Source organism: Kogia breviceps, chromosome 1 (assembly GCF_026419965.1).
Source record: "Kogia breviceps isolate mKogBre1 chromosome 1, mKogBre1 haplotype 1, whole genome shotgun sequence".
In the NCBI taxonomy this organism is placed as follows: domain Eukaryota; kingdom Metazoa; phylum Chordata; class Mammalia; order Artiodactyla; family Physeteridae; genus Kogia; species Kogia breviceps.
Genome location: NC_081310.1, coordinates 31,635,798 through 31,650,927, shown reverse-complemented (window position 1 = coordinate 31,650,927; position 15,130 = coordinate 31,635,798). Strand labels below are relative to the sequence as shown.

The 15,130-nt window shown below is 42.1% G+C and overlaps 1 pseudogene; it reads left to right on the top strand.

The window, feature by feature from the left end:
- The first annotated feature begins 8,604 nt into the window (after positions 1–8,604).
- On the top strand, positions 8,605–12,963 carry LOC131751691 (small ribosomal subunit protein uS8-like; annotated as a pseudogene).
- The last annotated feature ends 2,167 nt before the right edge of the window (positions 12,964–15,130 follow it).

The following is a 15,130-nucleotide window of genomic DNA, read 5'->3' as shown; positions in this document are numbered from 1 at the left end:
CAAGCTCACATAGCAAAATTCTAATAATAATCATAAATAATATTTGAAGTCCTGATCTTATCTAAGTGCCTATAGCCGAAGACAGCCAGCTGAAAACATTGATAGGGAACAGAGAGGTTTTGTGCTGTTTTCCTAATTTTTTGAGTTCTAATTCAAATTCACCAGAAGTGTTCATCTAGTTGCAGCAGGAGGTGTTGGCTAGGGCACAGACGCTGCCCTGTTCTGCAAGGAGATAATGAACTACAACCCTCACTAGGGAATCCAGGGATCACTGCTGTTGAGCCAAGCCTCAAGTGGCAGAATTTGTTAGTTTAGCTGTGGTTCAACAGGTCAGTATGGACTGCACCAGTCCAAGGAACAAATCCTTTCACAATGGTAATCAATGGAGAGTATATGGGGTATGAAAAGGGGGCAGCCAAGTCTCATCTAGGTCTATGAGATTATGGCTGCATTTTTTTCTTTAACAAGAACTTGAAATGAAATGCTATGGTATCACAAAAGGCATTTTCCTGTCATATGCCAGCTGTCTAGAAATTCATAAGCCCATGATTCTCCTGTGTAATCACATACAAATGTGTACCCAGTCAAGAGTGGTTATTCACGTTTCCACTGATAGGTTATGAACTTAGGGATACGTTCTAGCCATGGATCCGTGCAGCCATTACAGCCTATTAAGTGGTCAGCCGACAATCATCTGGCCCCAGTGCAGCAAAAAGCTTGACATAGACTTGTTGAGATCACATTTCTTACAAATTTTGCTCGGCCATTTGCTTCATGCCAGAGGTAAAGGAAAAGGGGAGAGGATCCAGGCAGTTGGAATGTTAAAGGAATAGGGCTTTAGAGAAATGTTTTGTGGCAGGGTCAAACAAAAACAAAGTGGAGACACCGATCATAGAGTTTTACTCTGCAGACGATTTTAAGGGCTGAGTGCTTAAAATCTACTGTAGCATTGGGATGATGATTGTGGTCTTGGAAACATACCTAGCACTCAAAGATACGTCCTCCAGTTACTATAGTTTGACAATAGTTCACTAGAATATTCTCTTCCCATTTGCCAAAAAAGTACCCTCAGGGAAGGTAAAAACTTCAGCTAACATTAAACAAATTCCAACCAAATGCTGACTAGTCACCATCTTGGACATAATAAAGGAAGTCGTTAAGTGATATTCTGAAACCACCAGCCAACTGAGTAGGATTTCCTTAGCAAGAATGTTGAATTAGTATTAACCTCAATAAAGGGAATTCCCTGGCAGTCCAGTGGTTAAGAATCTGCCTTTCAATGCAGGGAACATGTGTTCAATTCCTGGTCAGGGAACTAAGATCCCAAACACTGGGGCAACTAACCCCTTGCACCACAACTACAGAGCCCACATGCTCTGGAGCCCACGTGCCACAACTAGAGAGAAGCCCACACACCACAACGAAGAGCCTGTGCACTGTGCATGGCAAGGAAAGATCCTGCGTGCCACAACTAAGACCTGATGCAACAAAAAAAAGAAAAAAAACAAACTCAGTAAATTTATCAGTACAATAGAGCAGAACAATTATGAAAGGCTTAGTAATGAGGTTATAGTGTGTATGTATATAGAGGCCTGGTCCTGAGTCTTGGGAAAGCTGTCAGCATCAGATGTGGTCGGCTTAACTTCCTAGTTAATTTTCATTTTAATTCTCTAGTCAGTTCACAAGTGCAGGTGGGCATTGGAGCCTTTTAAAAATGAGAAACATGGGAATTCCCTGGTGGTCCAGTGGTTAGGACTCCACGCTTCCATTCCTGGGGCCTGGGTTCAATCCCTGGTCAGGAAAGCTGTGTGGTGTGCCCCAGAAAAATAAAAAAGAGAAACATGAATCCAAAATTCAACACCTTCAAGCTTTGCAGGACAAGAATTAGTTCAGAGTATCTGATATGGTCCTTTCCATCTAAGTTGTAAAGAATCTTTCTGAAAAAAAATTTTAAAACAATTTTTTAAACTAAAAAAAAAAAAAAGAATCTTTTTGAAGATGTCTTTACAGATATACAAAACCACCTGCTTATAGAATGTGATGTTTGTTGGCTTGTGTCCCAGGAGCACACTGGGGAAAGATTGTTCTACCAGGGTTTGTTTTTTATCTAAGGCTCTGATAGTCTGTTGCAATATTGAAGCATGTCTCCTTTAACTAGTTGACTATATCAAGAGCAGAGAGAGACAAATGCATAGGTCACCGGTAATGATTTCAAGTGGTGACAGACTGTGTTTTCCAAAAGGGGTAGTTCTCAGATTCAAAAGGACCAGAGGAAGTGCCTTAGGCCAACCCATTTTAAGGTCTGCATAAATTTTGCCAGTTGAGTCTTAACAATGCCATTTGTTCTTTCTATCAGTTCAGAGGACTGAGGGTGCTAAGTACAATGAAAACATTGTAGAATAGGCCAAACCTCACAGACTTGTTTCATAACATGGCCAGTAAAATGCATTCCCTGGTCACTATGCAGTTCTGAGGGCACACCCCATGTAGGTATAACATTTTCCAACAATATTTTTGCAACTGATGAGGCAGTAGCCTGCCAGTAAGGGAATGCTTCAATCCAGTGAGGAAACATGCAAATCATAACAAGAACAAATTTATAGCCTTTTATACCTTAAAAGGCCCTTTAGGGAAATCAAAATATCCAGGGGCAGTTTGGATAGTTTCTCTGGGTTTTTTTTTAAGGATGTACAGTACAAGTACATTGTACTTGGAGGCCTTAAATATATTTTCCCCAACAGTATTATCTCATTTCTCATGGCCCAGTGGGTCATCTGATGCGTCATTTCCATCAGGGGTCTTTACGTGGACTCTGGAAAGACAGATCTTCTTTCGGGGCCATACTATAAATTAGTTAATGGGCTAAAAATACAGCCATTATCAGCCCAATAAAGCCTTTATGCAGTGCCTTACATTGGGCTTCTTTGATCATTTCCATTAGATCCTCTTTCAGAATGTAGTCAAAATTTAACATAACCATTTCAGGTTGGGTGGCCCATAAGACAGCTATTCTTGCAGCCTGATCAGCCAAATTATTTTCTTTGCTTTCATCTGAATTTAATTCTGAATGCCCAAGCACCTTAACGATGACTAGGACAGATGGAAATTGGATTGATTCCAACAACTCATTCACCCAATTTGCATTCTTAATCTGGTTTCCTGCCTGAGGTCAAGAATCCTCTTTGAGGGCTTCCCTGGTGGTGCAGTGGTTGAGAGTCAGCCTGCCAATGCAGGGGACACGGGTTCGTGCCCTGGCCCGGGAAGATCCCACATGCCGCGGAGCGGCTGGGCCCGTGAGCCACTTTGTTTCAAAAGTGTCAAGGTCAGAAACTACTAGAAAGTGACTGTCTATAGAGATATTCACAGTTTTACCTTCTGCTAGGGTGCAAGCTCAGTTAAAGCATGGAGTTCTGCATGCCAGCTGAAGTAGCAGTAGTCAGTGGGGCTTCCTCAATTACTTCAAAGGAGGAGGTGATTGCATACCCGGCGCAATGTTTTCCTCTGTCATGTTTCAAATAAGAACCATCGGTAAACTTAAATTTCAGCATTAGCAATACAGGTTTCTTGTAAGTCAGCTCCAAGGATTACTAACTGATCAGTCAGGGTCAAACAGCCATGAGGAGTTTCATCAGTAGGTAAAGGGAGAAGGCTTGCAGGGTCAAGGTTGTTGCAGTAGGAGAGGCTTATGTGAGAAGTTAGTCACAATATTTCATATGAGGTGAGATAGCTTATAGAAAGGCAGAGTGTGATAAGAATTGAGCAAGACTTCTGTTGCATAGAGAACACAGATGATAAGTGGACAGCCCGTAACTATTTCCTCAGTTGATTTTGTAAGAGCTGCTGCTGCAGCTGAAATAGCTCTCAGGTATGGGAGAACACCTCTGGCTACAGGGTCTAACTGTTGACTGCAATAGCCAAGGGGTTGGTGTTGACCGCTGCACCTTTGAGTAAGCACACCTAAGGCATTCCCCTCCCTTTTGTACACAAAGAGGGAAAAAGGAAGCTGGTAATTAGGATGAACTAAAGCAGGTGGTCTGAGAAGTCTGCTTTTCAGGTTTGGGAGAGTCATACAGATATTTTCTTCCCAATCTAAGGGATCTGATCTTTCAGCTTTGAGCAGTGTATAAAGAGATTGGGCAATTAAGGAAAAATCAGGTATGCAGCTCCCATAGTATCCAGCCAGACTCCACAACCCTTGAAGTTGTCTTTTGGTCTGTGGCTACTGGAAATGTAAGACACTGGATCCTGTTAGGGTCTAAAGGGAGTCCTTGATCTGAGATCAGTACCCTAGGTATTTGACCTGCATTTGAACAACTTCTAATTTCTCCTGAGAGACCTAATGAACTTTAGCTGCTAATGGCCTGAGGAGACTGATGCTATCTTGCTCACTTGCTTCCTTAGAAGAGAACAGAGAAGTTCATCAACATACTGTAAGAGGGTCGATAGGCCCTTGTGGAAAAAAATGACATCTACTAAATCCATTTTTAGGATCTGTGAAAAGTAGGAAGGGCTTTCCATGTAGCCAGGTGTATAGTTGTCCTTCCCACGTGAAAGCAAATAAAAATTGACTTTCAGGTTCCATGGGGATGCTGGAAAAGGCACTACAGAGGTCTGTTGTGGTGAAAAATTTACCCTCTGTAGGTATTGCTATTAAAAGTGTATGAGAGTTAGGGATGGTCAGAGGATGAAGGATAACGATGTTCTAAATAGCCCTCAAATCTTGGACAAATCTCTCTCTCCTTCCTTGGGGGGTTTCTTTTTTTTTTTTTTTTTTTTTTTTTTTTTTTTTTTTTTTTGTGGTATGTGGGCTTCACTGTTGTGGCCTCTCCCGTTGCGGAGCACAAGCACAGGCTCCGGACGCGCAGGCTCAGCGGCCATGGCTCACGGGCCCAGCCGCTCCGCGGCATGTGGGATCTTCCCAGACCGGGGTACGAACCCGTGTCCCCTGCATCGGCAGGCGGATTCTCAACCACTGCGCCACCAGGGAAGCCCCTTGGGGTTTCTTAATAGGGAGAATGGTTGTAATACAAGGACTGGTGCAAGGAACTATGGGGCCTTGTGTCTTATATTCCTGTGTGATTGGTTTAATTCCTGTTAAGGCCTCAGGATTTAAAGAATATTGATTGATGCTTGGAAGAGCTTACCAGGGTCCATTTGAATTTGAATTGGGGGAGCTGAATGAATCCACCCAATGTCAGCTGTGGATTTTTCCCAGAATGTCTTGTAGGACCTTAACTATACTTACACCCCTACCCCCCTGGGCAGAAACCGTTCCGAGCAAACAACAAAGGCCTGGAAAACAGGACATGTCTGAGACATGCCCTAACCGCGAGCAAACAACTACGGCGGGGGATAAGAATGCTTAAGCCAAAGAGTTTAAAGGTCGCCCCAGCCAACCATAACTCATGTGACTCAACCCCCCCACCACAAAAACACGAAAATGTAAAGTAGGCATCCGACAGCTAACCAATCAAGGAACTAGAGCCAAGTCCCCACTCCGGTCCGGAACAAACAAACCAATGAGAAAAAACCCTTGATATATCCACACTTTGCATAATGAAAAATGAAAGCTATAAAATGTATGTGATTGCGTTTGGGTGGGTTCTTCTTCGGCCTCCTGCGTGAGGACCAAGGAACCCCGGCGCACCGGCTCCTAATAAACCTCTTGCGTGTTGCAACGACTCTCGACTCTTGGCGGTTCTTGGGCGAGCTGGGATCCCTCGGAGACCGTTCAGGTCTAACAGTGGTACTATCGTGACCTGGCACCTGAGCAGGCCTGGCTGGAGCTGAGTTTTCTGGGGCACCCGAAAATCATTTTTGCACTGCTCGGAAGCCTCATTTTGTTGACTTTGTGGCATGCCTTAGCTTTATGTACGTGTTGCTCCTTTGTGTTTTTTTTTTTTTTTTTTTTTTTTTTGCGGTATGCGGGCCTCTCACTGTTGTGGCCTCTCCCGTTGCGGAGCACAGGCTCCGGATGCGCAGGCCTAGCGGCCGTGGCTCACGGGCTTAGTTGCTCCGCGGCATGTGGGATCTTCCCGGACCAGGGCACGAACCCGTGTCTCCTGCATCGGCAGGCGGATTCTCAACCACTGCGCCACCAGGGAAGCCCGCTCCTTTGTGTTTTAACTAGACCTCTGTCTCATTTCTTCTGATGGTCATCAGGTTGCTGACCTGCTCCCTTATGACTCTGTGGTGCGTAAGTTTTGGAGGTGGAGGGAGGGCAGTTTGTCTCCTGTATGAGAACAGGAAGACCCGTTGCTGCTGCCGGGCAGCCTGGTATTAAAATAGCCCCGGTCTGGGGTTTCCCTGGTGGCGCAGTGGTTGAGAGTCCACCTGCCGATGCAGGGGGCACAGGTTTGTGCCCCGGTCCGGGAGGATCCCACATGCCGCGGAGCGGCTGGGCCCGTGAGCCATGGCCGCTGAGCCTGTGCGTCCGGAGCCTGTGCTCCGCAACTGGAGAGGCCACAACAGTGAGAGGTCCGCGTACCGCCAAAAAAAAAAAAAAAAAAAAATCCCTGGTCTTGTTCCTTTGGAATTCTTTTTTTAAATTATTGCAATAAATGATTTATTTGCTTTCATTTATATAATATTTACTATTCATTAGACCTTATTATTTTTCATTTTTCTTTTCCTTACTTTCTCTGTATTAAAAAAATTTTTTTAAATTATTTATTTTGGGGGGCCTTGCCATGTGGCATGTGGGATCTTCCCTGACCAGGGGTCGAACCCGTGATCCCCTGCGTTCGGAGCGAGGAGTCCTAACCACTGGACCACCAGGGAAGTCCTATCAGAATTTTATAATCAGTTTCTTGTATGGAATTCTTTGTGTTTGTTAAGAAATGTGTTGAACTTAATTTCTGATACAGTTGATTAATTTTGTGACTTTTGAACTTAAAGATAAATTTCCTCGAAATGTTTTTTTTTTTTTTCATTCAGTCTGAAATCTTCTTTATCTGTAGATTTACTGAAAAATGTTTATTTAGTGACCTAAATAGACATCAGATTTTCTTTGGCATTTAGTCTCTGTGGTTTGTAAGAATATTTAAATTTTTCATTGAATTCCATTTATTGACTGAGTTATGTTTTATGGTGTTTGTTGTTATTAGGAGGCAAATATGGTAACATTCTATTTCAGCAATTCCCAAATAAGATTTAATAAATAGTCTCTATATATTCTATCCCTCTTAGGACTTGTAACTAAAAATTTGTAAAACTGGAGGATACTTGACATATATACACACATATATAAAATGCATATGTATATTGTATATATGTATGTAACATATAATATACAAAAGCTTTATAACTCATCCCCCAATTTATAGATTAAAAAAAGTGATCTCTTAATTTTCTTTGGGACAGGAAGGATTAATTTGATAAAATGAGCAATAAGACAAGGGCTGAGGATAAAAAAAATCACTGAACATGTTTTGCCTGCCTAAAAGTAGTTCTATAGATAATTATTTTAAAAAATTAAAACCTGGGCTTCCCTGGTGGCGCAGTGGTTGAGAGTCCGCCTGCCGATGCAGGGGACACGGGTTCGTGCCCCGATCTGGGAAGATCCCACATGCCGCGGAGCGGCTGGGCCCGTGAGCCATGGCCACTGAGCCTGCGCGTCCGGAGCCTGTGCTCCGCAATGGGAGAGGCCACAACAGTGAGAGGCCCGCGTACCGAAAAAAAAAAAAAAAAAAATTAAAACCTACTTAAGTTTATATTAAAACTGCAAATATAATGTTAAAGTCATCATTAAACATGTAATGTTGAAATAAATGGAGATGAACTCTAAGGGAAAAAAAACCAAACTATTATCTAGGTACTTCAGAGAGAAGCTAAAGCAGAGGATATGGGGGAAGGCCTGTCCTGGGAAGGCCCCATAGGGTCCTGCTCCGTTACAAGTCCAGGATTTTCCTTAAAAACAATTTCAAGTCTGTTGTAATAGTCATGCACAGGTTCGTTAGTCCTTGAGTGCATGCTTTGATTTTATTCCAATCAACAGGTTTTGGGAAGGCCCAAGGAATGGCTTCATGCAAAGTTATTGCTATTTCTTGGGCTTCAGAGCTGTCAGCTGGCATGAAACATTGAAGATCCTCTAAAGGATTATTCCAGCCAGCTTTAGCCATCCAAAGTTGGGCCTGCCTTCCCTCAACATTGATAAAGATCAGGAAACACAAGCTCATAGATTTGAATGACAATGTTAAATTCCTTTGCAAAATGGTGACGGTTCTCCGTAAACTTGGAAAGCCCTTTGGCTATAGCTAGCAATTCTGCCTTAGTCCCAAGTACATAAATTAGATTTAAAAGGGTGCCCTCATTATTGGGTTTCAATTTAAACGTATGAGTTTGTCTATTTATTTATGTATTTATTTTTTGGCAGCACTGCACAGCTTGCAGTATCTTAGTTCTCTGACCAGGGATCGAACCCGTGCCCCCTGTAGTGGAAGTGTAGTTCAGAAGAGTCCGAACCACTGGACCATCAGGGAATTCCCTAAACCTGTGAGTTTGAATGGGTTGAATAAAAGAGGTTGGGGGTGGAGGATCAAGGGGGCCTCAGGGTTTGGGGAGTAAAAAGGGAGTTAGCAAGGGAAGAGGAAAAGAAGGAGGGAGATGGGGGGAAGTGTGGAGGACAGACTTGAGGAGCTGGAGGGGGTGACAGAAGAGTTACCAGTCTTTTGTAACTGAGAAATCTTTTCAGAAAGTTTAGAATTTGTGTCTTGGAAGGAACTGATTTGGGGATCAAAGAATTGTAATTCAGGTCACATAGATTCTGGTAGCAACCTAAACAGCGTCCTGATGGGGAGTAAAAGTCAGGAGCTTTTTTTTTTTTTTTTTTTTAAATTTATTTTATCTATTTATTTTTGGCTGCGTTGGGTCTTCATTGCAGCGTGCGGGCTTAGTTGCTAGTTGCTAGTTGCTCCGCGGCATGTGGGATCTTCACGGACCAGGGCTCGAACCCATGTCCCCTGCATTGGCAGGCGGACTCTTAACCACTGTGCCACCAGGGAAGCCCAAGTCAGGAGCTTTTAAAGGCAAAGATGTGAGATTTGTATTACAAAGAATTTTAATTGTCGTTGGAGGCAGAAGCTAGTGTTGACTAAACAGGTTTGAGTGTGCTAAGGCTAACACTAGAAGGAGGGGAAAGTCGGGTCCATGACTGACAAGTTTCAGGTGTTCTTGCAGAGTCCTTGGAGTATTTGTGGTTTGGCCCAATTCAAAAGTCCATGGTTCCATCCGTGTGTGTGAGGTTCACCTCCTTAATGGCTTCCTGGCTCCATTTTAAAACCCCTTGACCTAAGTGAATCTATTTTATTTCACATTTCACAAAAGCTTACCAAGGTCTTACTTCATTCCCACTCTAAGGTTATAGGATACAACACTAGGCATGCACAATTGTGGTGAACTATGTAAAATTAAATTTAAACTGTATTTAGTTACATTTCAGAAGGAGAGAAGGCATGATTTAATGTGTAATATAAATTTTTAAAGTTTACAATAATGGAGCAGGCTATCTTCCTAATGTTAGTCACTGCCACCTAAAAGCATTTACCAAGTTAGGTGCAAGTGATTCTGTACGGCATGAACTGCCAAGTAAAAAGCCTTTTTAAGTACTGAGGGAGTTATAAAATAAGATACTATATGATACAGTCCCTGGCTTTAGCAAGCTCAAATCCAGAAAAGGGATAAAATATGCAAAGGGAAGTTAAGTAACATTGCCAGGAAGAGTTCGGCGAGTGGCTCTAATAGTGCTACGAGGTCAGAGAGAGAGAGGTCTGTAGGGGCTCCAGTGATGGAGAAAGACTAAGGAAGGAGGTGGGAACTGAGCTGACTTGGACCCTAAAGGATGGGTAGTTAGGCCCAATTGAGAGAATATGGAGAGCAAATCTTAGCAGATCATGAGGACGATTGCATGATAAACATGCACATGGCATCCTGGCTGCACTGGAGGATTAATGTGGTGTGATTTCTTTTCTGCTCTGCCAGTCCTCCTCTGCTCTAGTTATTGTCTCCACTCTGTACACTCAGCCATGCCCAGCTCCTTCACTACTCCTGACCAAAGGGGCACTGTCTTAGCGACCTCACCCTCCCCCAAGCCTGGACATGAGGAATTTGACTTGCTATGGTAGTGTGAAAGAATTCCAATCCAAAACAGAACTGGAGGAGATAAAATGGAGAAACTTTCGCATGTGCCCCCAGGAAGACAAAATTAAGGACTAAGAGACTGATTTCCCATAAGTGACTGATTTATCAAAAACTGATAGTGTGGGAATTTTCTCAGATGATGGGGTTGGATCCAAGGTAGTCTCCTATTGACCTTGGGAAGTTTAGCCAGAGGCAGGCAAGGAAGAGGACCCAGTGGTATTGGTCTCACAAAGTGGACTGAATTGAGTTTTGTTTGCATGATGTGTTGTTGGCCTGAAACAAATAGACTACTAGATATTTTTCCAGCAAAGATGGGTTTATTCAGATCAGCAGAGAATCGCAATTCAGGGTCTGCAACCGTGGCAAGCCACATGCAAGTTCCCTGTACAGTAAGGAAAAGAGAATGCTTTTATCGAGGGGAGAAAGAAGTTGGGAGGGCTATAGTAGACAAAGAGTCCGTGGCTTTTCATTGGCTGAGTCCTTGTCAGGAAAGGAGTCTTTCTTCTTCCTGTTGAACTCTGCTCTTGCTGCAGGATGTGAGAGCGCCTCCTGCTGGTCTCCCAACTCTATTTAATTGAGGTTTCTGTTTATTAATTTTTTTACTTACTTTACAAGAAAATGAAGAAATCATAATATAATATTTTTGGTAATGTCTTTGTAATCATAATAATCAGTATGAATTTTGTTAGTTTAAATGTATGAATGGCTGAGACCCTGATATATTAGAGAATCTGACTTACTAGACTTGTGATTTTAATTTATATTTAATTGCTATTCCACTTGTAGTTTTTTTTTTTTTTTTGTCCTTTTGTTTGTTTGTTTATGTATTTATTTTTGGCTGATCCGCACAGCATGCAGGATCTTAGTTCCCTGACCAGGAATCAAACCTGTGCCCCCTGCAGTGGAAGCATGGAATCTTAACCACTGGACTGACAGCAAAGTCCCCCACTTGTAGTATTTTTATTGGAAAGCTCTGTATAGGGAAAACTCTTCCTCCCATGTGTTTCTTCTTTACTCTGACACTACTATCACACTGACAATACTTCCGACACCAGATGTGTGGGATTTTTTTCCATGTCAAGCAATTCTGTGACACCCTCTGAGTGTCCAACAATTCAACTCAATTTTGACACTATCTACCTGGAGATAGCATCAGATCCCACAGGTGAAGATCTCAGTCCCACAAAACTGCTCCTCTCCCTACTTCGGATGACAGTTGCAAGTCCAGGTTGTCTCCTGTGCTTCTGACCAATTGATTGACTATAAAACAAGGTTCCCATGACCCCATCCTTGGTTTCGATTAATTTGCTGGAGCAGCTCACAGAACTGAGGAAAGCAGTTTACTTACTGTTTACTGGTTTATCATAAAAGGATAAGATAGGGCTTCCCTGGTGGTGCAGTAGTTATAAATATATATTTATATATAATATATATATTATATATAAATATATATAATAATATATTTATAAATATATAAATATATATTTATATTATCTCATAGCTGTAAAAGAGTTTCTTTGCAAACAGTATTTCACTGTTTAAGAAAATTTGTTTTAATCAAAAATTTGGGGGCTTCCCTGGTGGCACAGTGGTTGAGAGTCCACCTGTCGATGCAGGGGAGATGGGTTTGTGCCCCGTTCCGGGAGGATCCCACATGCCGCGGAGCGGCTGGGCCCGTGAGCCATGGCCGCTGAGCCTGCGCGCCTGGAGCCTGTGCTCCGCAACGGGAGAGGCCGCAACAGTGAGAGGCCCGCGTACCGCAAAAAAAAAAAAAAAAAAAATTGGACTTATTAAGTTTGCAAGTAGTGTTTAAAATACTTTGGATGATTTGTTTTGTTAGATTTTTAGCAGTGATGCATTGGTAGATGTAGCATTTGCAAGTTTCACTGTGTACATATTCCCATTATGGTCAATTTTACGCTACCTACATGATATCACTGAAGCTGAGATTGAAATTTGAAATTAGCAACTTTAATACATTTTATATTGATTTAAACACAAGTAACCATGTTTTGTTTTGTTTTCCTGAGCACCAAATGCTCCCTTAACATTAAAAAACAAACAAAATAAGCTCAAATGACTATGGCTGGGGGTAGGGGAGCCATCAGGGGTAAATGTGTGAATGGAAATCTCTTCTTTAAGTTTGTTGTTATGAATCTCACCATCTTTAAAACCAACATGCCAAATCTGATAAATTCATTCAGGTAAAGGGAATAGGAACAAGATGTAATATGGATAATTTAGTGTGATTTGACATTGGTTATACTTAAATCACTCAATAGGCAAATTTTAAGCCAGATTAAGAGAGGCAGGGTCTAATTTAGTAAATCTGTGGAGATGTTTTAGGGCGGAATGCTCTTCCCACCTCAGAATTAAATACCTAGCACATCTGCACAAAAATGTACACATGGTTTCCACCATCTTTCCGTGCCACTATAATGGTAGGCATGAATGTCCTGATGTTCCCAGGAGCAGCAACAATGCCAAAAAGAGGCCCAAATGTCAAATCCTTACCAGGCATTGCTTCAAAGTCATTGCCTGGTTTCTAACTGATGTTGAAGCATGGTGACATTGGTAAATTCAAAGTCATTGATGATCACAGAGCTGGGAGAATTGTGAACCTCCCGGGCAGTTAAAGTGTGGAGTGATCAGCCCTAGATTAGTTGTGTAACTCAAAGATATAGAAAATGGCAGAATAATCTGCTCCTATCCTGTCAGTTTGGTGTCATTGTGCTGATGAACTTAACTGGCATCATGGACCAAGAGGAAGCAAGACAAAAACACACATAAGGGAAAATCCTTAGGATTCTTTTTCTAGGAATGTAACATATAGATACAGATAAATCACTTCAATGGGGGGAAAGGTACACCATGGGAGGATTCTGATTTCCAGCTTCCTCCATGCCTCTGTTCCCAATTTAACCTTTCCCCAGAGTAGAACAGCATTGCCTTGGCAGCTCAGGTGAACAGACATGGTAATAGTGGTGCCAATTGAAAACAATGTTGCTAAAATTTACCCCTCTCCATGAAACATGGATTTTGCATCTAAGGACCTTGTTCTAGGTTGTATCTTACCCTCTTAGACTTCAGGAAACCTTTGCTCAGGAATAGCCACATCACTCTTAATAGTATCTTGGACCTTGGCTCCTGGGTGTCATTCAGATCTCATATCACTGAACATATTACTCATTCAGATTGGTCTGACTTGGCATTTCACATCCATAAGGTAGCTCAAACTCATCTTGACTCCCGGCCAAGTGATGTTCTCAGTACAGTCCTCTCTGGCAGAGGTTAAGTTTCGTGTTATGTTGTATATCCATGATATAAAGTATGATTCATGCCTAATCTGGTACATAAGTATCTACCACTGAAGACTCAAGAGAGAGGAGGCAAGGTTAAGAGATTAGAATGATAGTACAAAGAGATACTGCTGAATTTTCCCCTTTCTGTACTCCATTTGTTACTTTATGGAACTTTGTTGAAAGAGGCATACAAATTTTGTCAAATCCTTTCATTGGAAATATATTAGTTTTCATAAATCATAGAAACTTAAAATCAGAAGAAATCTTAGATCTAACAGAGCTCACTTTTCTATGGAGTTTGGGAATCTTATCCACAACATACCTAGTCCAACACAGATTTCATCTAACTCTTGTCTAGATATGTCATGTGGTGGTCCATTCAACTGTTGGCCACTTCCGATAACAAGAAATCTCCCTCTTGTGAGGTTAAGCGTAATTAGTATATGCCATTGCCTACTGCCTTTTAGGGACATCCTCAGAGCATCTTCCAGGGAGGGACTTTACCACCATAAATTCCATCTAAAAGAACTTGGAGTAGCTCTAGGACAATCCAAGCAGGTTTAAATAGACAAGATGGGATCAAATCCAAGATAACACGAGAATGAGAATGAGATATGACTTTGAGGAGATATGAGTTGATAATAATGGCTATAGAAATATTTTACTGAGTATTACTATACATCAGGGATCAAGGCACCATTTAAGTACTTTATATTTAGCCATTTAGCCATTTATTTCTTAACAACCATCTCATGAAGAACATTGTCCTCATTTTCCCTGTTGAAACTGAGGCACAGAGTAACTAGTCCAAAGTCATGCAACTAGTAAGTCTAAGAGTTAGGATTTGAATCCAGGTCCTTTGGCTCTGGAGCCTGGATCCTTAACCACTATAGTAGACTATCTCAATAACTGTAACTAAGAATGCCTAAACCATGTGCAAAGTGTTATTTACTCACTTAATCCTCACAACAACAATCTAACGAGGCATGCAGTATTACAGAACAGCTAAGTAAATTGCCCAAGTTCTCAAAGCTAGTGAGTACTGAAGTTGGAATTCACCTCCAGGTAGCCTGGCTCTAGATCTGATACTCTTCTCCACTCTTCTAGATCCTCTTGGTGGTATGCTCCATGTAGATGATGATGTTGTCAGATACAGAACTTTGTTAAGTGCAGGGAAGACAAATGACAAGGTGGAAAAGAATAAGATAGGCACCAGCTGGTAAAAGCACAGAGGGAAATTTTTTTTTTTTTTTTTTTGGTGGTCCCGAGCAGCATGCAGGGATCTTAGTTCACCCACCAGGGATCGAACCTATGCCCCCTGCAGTGGAAGCGCAGAGTCTTAACCACTGGACTGCCAGGGAAGTCCACCATGGAGAGAAGTTGGATGCTAACTGGTATCCGGGACACTCAGAGGACTCCCAACTCCCAACCCCAATCATTCTTGCTAAGGACATAGAGAAGACAAATTATCTCTACACAGATGGAGCCTAAAGAATCAGAAAGAATGGCCTCCCTGGAGTACATTCAGGAAGGTCCCTCTGTGCAGAAAGGAAAGTTATCTTTCCAGTCTGGCAAAAGACAATCTCCAATCTTCACTGGATAATGGGGAAATAAAGCCTAATATAATTTGCCACTTTTTGGTTTCAGGAAGGGGGTGAGAAGTTTGCCAGATACCTGAATGTTTACTGTGA